This window comes from Odontesthes bonariensis, chromosome 15 (genome assembly GCF_027942865.1).
Source record: "Odontesthes bonariensis isolate fOdoBon6 chromosome 15, fOdoBon6.hap1, whole genome shotgun sequence".
In the NCBI taxonomy this organism is placed as follows: domain Eukaryota; kingdom Metazoa; phylum Chordata; class Actinopteri; order Atheriniformes; family Atherinopsidae; genus Odontesthes; species Odontesthes bonariensis.
In genome coordinates this window covers 15,514,035-15,520,974 of record NC_134520.1, presented here as the reverse complement: position 1 = coordinate 15,520,974, position 6,940 = coordinate 15,514,035, and the positions used below count along the sequence as shown (strand labels likewise).

Sequence of the window (6,940 nt, the reverse complement as noted above, 5' to 3'; positions counted from 1 at the left end):
AGTTTAAGCAACACACACTTGTTGTTGGAAGGACGGCAAAAACATATTTTCTATCGATAAAAGCCTTTATCGCGTTCCTCTGTTCGTCTTTCAAAATGAATGCAATGTGGAGATCCTGTAGAACAGACTCGATGGCAGAATCTCCAGCGGCAGCCGTGTTCAGCTCTTTAGTGACGTAGTCGATAATGTCCCTGTTGATCATCTGTCCATCATCGTATAAAGCCCGCCCTGGCAATCTGATTGGTCCGACCAATTCTTGGTCGGGCATAATGATTTCCCAACTGAGCAGAGCCAGACCGAACTTCCCGACCAAAACTTTTATGGGCGGGGCTAAGTTCGGCTGGCACCCAGGCTACTTCACTCCTGCCCGAGCCGAAATCAGCCGGCCTGAAAAGCTGATTTCCCTTAAGCTATAGGCTAAACTCTGTAAATATATAACTTTTGCAACATTTGAAACATTTTCAGGCGAGAAAGTAGTCGTTTAGACCCCCAAGGTGTTGAAAATCTGACAAAATACCGGCTATTTACAAGAAGAAGAAGAAGCATGAATCCAGTCGAAGAGATCTATGGAAGAGAGACTTTTTTTTTTTTTTTTCTTTTTTCTTTTTTCTTCCTTTATTCAAATATGTCACATAGACAAAACAATGACATACTCAGAAGTAAACAATTATTATTTTTAACTTTACATATTCACACCTCCACATATAGAAAAACAACTTGAAGGATCTTAAATGCCCAAGATAAAAAAAAAAAAAAAAAAAAAAAAAGGGGGATAATAAATAATAATAATAAAAATAAATGAATAAAATAAATAACTTCTAAACAGTTACACAGTTACAAGAGGTTAGGACAGGTTAAGATCTTCTATGAGTGTGTATAATTTATTTGCATGGGGATTATTTATATGTTTCAAACATTTTTGTAATGAGGATATATTATTTTTTAATGCAAGCCATGAAGGTGGGGATTTGGCATATCGACACTTGTGAATATAAAATTTTGTGATGATGATGAGGTTATTTATCAAGAACTCTGTTTTCTTATCTTTGAGGATTACGCCTACTTGGATATCTTGAAAAGACCAAAAATCTGTGCTCATGGAACTGGATGATAATAAGTCATGTAGAGATTTCCACAAATTTTGGACAGTCTCACATTCATAAAATAGGTGTTCTGTTGTTTCCAAATTTATTTTGCAGTTATAACAGTTTTCTACAACAAATTTAAATCTTCTTTTTAAAAATTCATTTGAGGGATAGATGTTGTTTATACTTTTGAAATGAACTTCTTTACATTTTGGGGGAACTGGGAATTTTAAGTATTTTGTCCGAATATTTGATTTTTCACATTTGTTATAATTTCTAAGAATGAATGAGCTTCTTGCTATACCTGGGTATAAGGTGTTTACTGAATACTGTCTTAAAAATTTATTGTTACATTTATCACTTACTAGGTCCAAATCATCTAATTTTATTTTATGTAAATTTGGAGTTGGAATGATCAAGATATTGTTCTTTACGGATTGGATAAGGGCTTGTGGGATATTATGTATAACTTTCCTATAAGTCGCACTGGAACAACACAAGCTATATTTAGCATTAAAATAATTCAATTCAAGAATGTTTCCATTATCATCCATTATGTGTCTAACAGACCAAATTTGTTTAGTCATCCAGTCTTCCATAAACACAGACTTCCTTCCACTCAATATTACCCGATTATTCCACAATGGTACATTATGAGGGCTGAAATTATGCTTGAACATCAGTTTCCAATTTAACAAAAGCTGTTGATGAAATTTGGATAATTTTATGGGCAGTTTTGAGATTTCAAAATCACAGACTAAGAGAAAATCAATGCCTCCAACTTTCTTAAAAACAAGAGAAGGTAGCGAGAACCATATCTCATCATGATTTCTTAAAAAAGAACGAAGCCATTTGATCTTCAATATACCATTCATAATTTCAAAATCAATTGCTTTTAAACCACCATCCTCATAATCCTTTATCAAATCTCCATTTTTGATGTAGTGATGCTTATTTTTCCATATGAAATTAAAGTTCATTCTATTGATTTCTTTTATAATTCTAGGTGGGATGGCGAGGGAGTATGCTGGATAAATCAATCTGGATAATGATTCAACCTTGGTTAACATGGTTCTACCGAATAGCGTTAAGTCTCTTTGTAGCCAATTATTTAAAGTTTTTTTGCACTTGTCAATAGTATTTTGCATATTCTTTTTTTCACTAACTTCTTCACATTTAGTTATCCAAATCCCTAGATATCTGGTCTCCTTTTTGACAGGCATATCATACAACGAAGAATCAGAACAGTTATGGATACTCATGAGTTCACATTTGTCCAGATTCAGGTGCAAACCTGAGGCCTGAGAAAAAAACTTTATTGTTTCTAAGGCTAATGGGATTTGATCCTTATTTCTTAAAAATATAGTTGTATCATCAGCAAGCTGACTTATAATCAATTTGTGGTTGTTTATGTCTAACCCTTCAATATTTGAATTTAAAACAGTAATAGCTAGTAGTTCAGTGGCTATAATAAATAAAAGAGGTGAAATGCTGCAACCCTGCCTGATGCCTCTTTCTACCCTGAATCTGGAACATGTACCTTCTGAGAGAGAAACACAGCTGTTAACATCAGTGTGTAACATTGTAATCATATCAAGAAATACTTTACCAAACCCAAAATGTTTAAGTGTGTTAATAATGAAAGCATGTTCAATTGAGTCAAATGCTTTGCGGAAGTCCAGGAACATCATAAAGCCATCATCCTTAATTAGATGATTTTAATCAATAAGATCCAGAACCAGACGGATATTATTATGGATCTATGGAAGAGAGACTTGCTGAAGAGGTCCTGGCGGTGAATTTCCTTTCATCATAGTAGGCTTGTCATTGAAAAAACCCGCTACTCCACCTACTGTCCTGGCGGTGAATCGCCACGCAGCACACACAACCGCCGCCATTACGCGCAAGACACAAGCGCAAGCGCAGTTAAAAGAAGTATAACTCAGCCTTAACTCAGCCTTAACTCAGCCTTAACTCAGCCTTAACAGCTCTGTGTCACTGTACAGATTGGTCTCCCGTGGTCTAATTAAAAATGATAAATAATTCTTTTTTAGGAAGTTTACCACAAAGCGTTCCACCACAACCTTTAATGTTGTGGCAGAGGAATGATGTATATGTCTGCAGGGTTTTCTCTAGGGTGCATTAACTGAAATAGAAAGCATGAAGTCCAAGTTTTGAACTAAAAAAAAAAAACAAGAATAAAACAGGCAGCAGCACCTGAAAGCTGGACTCAAGTTAATGTTCTTGTAACACTGGCTGCATTTGATTATGAGCTGTAGTTTGACATTGTGCAAGCAAATTAGAAAACTTTACATGTCTGCGGTGGCAGGATGTGCTTTTTGTTTTGTTTTGCTCTGCTGAGAGTGGGACGGAAGAGCTGATTGGTTCAGGGAACACTGCCAGGTGAGACTGATTAGCACAGCTGTGGGGTATTTCTAATCAGTCCCCCTCTGCCTTCACATGCAGTGGTGTGCTGAGGATGGATCTGGAGCATTTGTGTTTGGTTGTGCACAGTGTTGAAGCTCTCAGTGACAGTGCACAGAGGAAAAACCTCACATCTTTGTTTACGTGCCTTTGGGCTGCGACTCGTTTTGGTTGAAATTAATTGGTTTCTCGACATGTCGGTTTGATAAGCTTTAAGCTTTTGAGTGAATTAAAAAAAATGGAATTAATGCTTTATTTTTGTTGTCATCATGATCATATGATGACATTTCATTTTCTCCAAAGGCACCTTGAGAGAGTCTGAATTTTCCAGTTTAAAGAAAATTTCAATTTAAAGAGTACATATTATGCCCTCTTTTTCACAAGCTGACAAGATTACCTGAAGACTTCACGATTTGTTTGTTGTATGCTTTGGTTCCTCTCTACTCCCCTCTTCAGTGGGGTTTGCCTTTTTTTAGATCTGGCCTACACCTTTGAGTTATGACGAAAACTCAAGTTTGGACACAAATACCCTCAATTACACCTGAAGTATGTTATTACCATATAAGAGAACATACTGTAGTTAGCCTGTGAGCTCACACTAGCACATGCCACATTGTCTTTGAATTGAGTTAATCTTCACTTATATGCATGCGGATCAGATAAATCTAGATGCAGCAGAATGTCTAAAGCATTTTTTTTTTCACACAATTCACAGCATTGTCATGAAATGTTCAATAAATCGATTCTGTGCCTGTGATTGTATACTGTAACAAAGACAGTGGTCTAATGAAATGGCCAGGTGGATCTCCAACTATAGCGCAACTCAACTGTGTATATAAGCGTACTGATTGTTGAGAAGAAGGATCTCTTCTAACCTGGCTAGATCAACATGGTTTTGATGAATAGATAAAACACTTGAGGAGATGTTAAACGGTCACCCAGTTTGACTCAACAGCACATGTGACCATGCTGACTGTAGCTTTTTTTCTTATGGGGGGGGGGGGTCCAAAATGGTCTCTCAAGTCCATCTTATCTTCTTTATTGCTCGTATATTTCAGATACTCGTTATCTACATCTTATTTATTTATTTAATTTGGTCCCACACGTGTTTCTATGCAGTTCCTCCCCAACAGATTACTGTGAGAATCTATCCACTGTTTTAACAGCTGAGGTGGGTGGAACATTTCAGCATGGTCCTCATCATCCGTTCTCTCCCACAGGACCTGAATGCAGCGCAAATCAACCCGTGAACGACAGAGAGAGAGAGAGAGAGAGAGAGAGATAGAGAGAGAGAGAAAGCAGCAACATCGTAGATGAGCCCCAATGAACGGCAGCCGGGTCCTTTTTCAGACAAACACACACCACGCTCTATATCCCCCACACACAAATGCCAGCACACTCATACACATGCAACCCAATCACCAGAGCACCATCAGCCAGAGCTGCCTGCCGCTGCCGGTGGAAGCCCTCACAGCTTCCCCCAAACAAAAAGCCGGGAGCCTGTCAGGAGAGGAGCTCTTGCTGCCCTCTTAGCACAAACGAGGAGAGGTGAGAACTGGGGACCTCATATTGGTGGCTGTATATGATTCATCAGCAGTGCTCGGAAGATCAGAGACAGAGGGGGGATAGTGAGTGAATGCACTCCGGTCCATTTGCTGTTGGTGCTGCTGCTGCTGCTGCTGCTGCTGCTGGAGGAAGAGGAGGAGGAGGAGGAGGAGGAAGCTCTGTTTGGAGAGGCTGCAAAGGCAACGTTATCCTGTGAAGCCAGAGCCAACGGCTGCAAGTGACCAGATCATCCCCCCCCTGGCTTGTAGATATGGAAGGAGCTCAGAGCAAGTTCTAGTCCTGGGTGAGTCAACTTCAAATCTTTTCATGGACACATAAACCCATCCATGTGGTCTTCCTCTTTATGTGCTGTCCGCAACTGTGTGAGATCCATTACCATAAAAATCATGCACATGCTGTTAACCTTTTTTTTTTATTTCTTTTTTTAAATGCATCTTCGCTGCTGTTTTTGTTGTTGTTGTTTTACTCTCACCCAAACAGACAACCTGATGAGCATGAGGTTCAGCCTGTGATTGCAGTGACACCAGTTTGCCCCCTCAGCCTCCTCTCACACCGTGATGGTGCAGTCCCGGCTGATAGATTTGCTCCCTAACTCAGATGGACATCGGCTCTCATTACCTCACGCTGGCTGTGCCTTTCTATTGTCATCCTTGAGATAGTGTGCTTGTGCAGCCAAGCAAGCACAGCCACTCTGCGTGTGTGTGTTTCTTTGGTTACCAGTTCTCAATTAGGTTTTAATGATCTAAACGGAAGGGGTGGTAAGGCAGCCTTTGATCGATCCCTGCAGTCATCTCGGAGTGAGAGGCTCGGTGCCTGTCGTCTGCTTGGCATATCTGAGCCCAGTGTGTGTTTGCTCGGCTCTGATCATGCCTGTTTTTATGTGTGCTCAGTTCTTAGTGCAGCATCAGTTGATTATTCTAAGGAATGCAGATGTCTTTTATAGCCATGGACTGCGGTTGACCTCCGTCCCAGCAATCCTTTCATACGTGGCAGAAACGAGCAAGTGGCTGCAAATGTCAAACCTGAGCAGATAACTTTCTTTTTAAGGACAGCAATGAGATGGAAAAGACTTGCTGCGCTTTTGACGATGGCAACAACCTTGCATGGTTTTTGTCAAATATTCTTGGGACCACTTGTGTTTCTACAGAAAGTTGACAGGGAAATGATGGGGGAGCGGATGACACGCAACTACTCAAACCAACGCCTCAAATTTGTCAGACTATCAGGGCATTTCTGACGGTCCCATCCTTCAGCCGCAGGCAGTTGTTTTAGTGTATTGATTCGTACGGTCGGCCCACTGGCCCTGTCAAAGATTTCTTCACTGCAATGTCACTGCGTGTTTGCCCCGTTTAATTGGCTAGTGTCAAATTAATAGCAACAGCGTGAAGTTCCACATATCTGGCACATTTTTTGATGAACTAACAAAGAAAACTGCTACATTTCACTGTCCACTCCATCTCGCCTGCCTCTTGTCTGCTCTGATTGTAGAGTTAGGTTGGCTGATCATCCAATTAGTCATCTCAGACTTATCATTCTCTGAACATGTTTTGCAGGGAAGTACAACAGGCGGAAAAAATGTATGTAAGAAAAACTGCAGCTCCTCAGTGTGTCTCTCTCTCTCTCCCTCTGTAAAGCGGGTTGTCTTTTAATTGCAGATAAGGGACTGATTGTTGATCATGCAAAAGTTTGAGTGCTCCAAGAGATTTTTCAGCCCTCAGGTAGCTTATCAGTGTCTCACCTTTATTAACTTGTCAGTCTACTTCAGTGGCCAGTTGACGTGCATGTCAAACATTTGTAAATACTCTGTCAGTCACTTTGTTCCAACAATCAGAAGCCAGTGTCTCTTTTAAGAAGCTGCCTTTCAC

The 6,940-nt window shown here is 40.0% G+C and overlaps 1 protein-coding gene across 1 annotated transcript in view; it reads left to right on the top strand.

Annotated features, from left to right (window-relative positions):
- The first annotated feature begins 4,708 nt into the window (after positions 1-4,708).
- The window catches only part of lingo3a (leucine rich repeat and Ig domain containing 3a), a 35,156-nt gene continuing 32,924 nt past the window's right edge, over positions 4,709-6,940 (top strand). Inside the window, exon 1 of the mRNA XM_075485170.1 lies at positions 4,709-5,358. The gene's annotated coding sequence lies outside the window, so the exon portion shown is untranslated. The remainder of the gene's footprint in view (positions 5,359-6,940) is intronic.